Source organism: Bison bison, unplaced genomic scaffold (assembly GCF_000754665.1).
Source record: "Bison bison bison isolate TAMUID 2011002044 unplaced genomic scaffold, Bison_UMD1.0 scf7180017864535, whole genome shotgun sequence".
Lineage (NCBI taxonomy): Eukaryota > Metazoa > Chordata > Mammalia > Artiodactyla > Bovidae > Bison > Bison bison.
This window is the reverse complement of record NW_011495084.1, coordinates 13,330,528-13,330,979: the sequence shown is the minus strand read 5'-3', so window position 1 is coordinate 13,330,979 and position 452 is coordinate 13,330,528.

Below are 452 nucleotides of genomic sequence, written 5' to 3'. Positions count from 1 at the left end.
GAGCACAGACCAATAGTAATGTTGTTTTGTGACATTTTTGTTTCTGTGTGTGTATGTGTGTGTGCGCGCGTGCACGTGCCTGCATGCACATGAAATCATGATATGAAGCAGTTCTATCAAGGACCACAGTCAACAGCCACCTGAAGTCTTGCACAAGCAAAGTAATTGGCTTCTCAGCCTCTGGAGTTGGGACTCTCTTTAAATTTACTTTGAACCCTATTAGTATATTTTGGAAATTAATACATTGCTGATCATGTCATTTACAAATATTTTCTTCTTTTCCATAGGTTGTTTTTTTTAAATGGCTTTCTTCGTGCTATACTTTTAAGTTTAACCAGGTCACATTTGTTTATTTTTGCTTTTGCTTCCATTACTTTAGGGGTCAGATCCAAAAAAATAGTGCTGTGATTTATGTCAACGAGTATTCTGCCTATGTGTTCCTCTAAGATCTT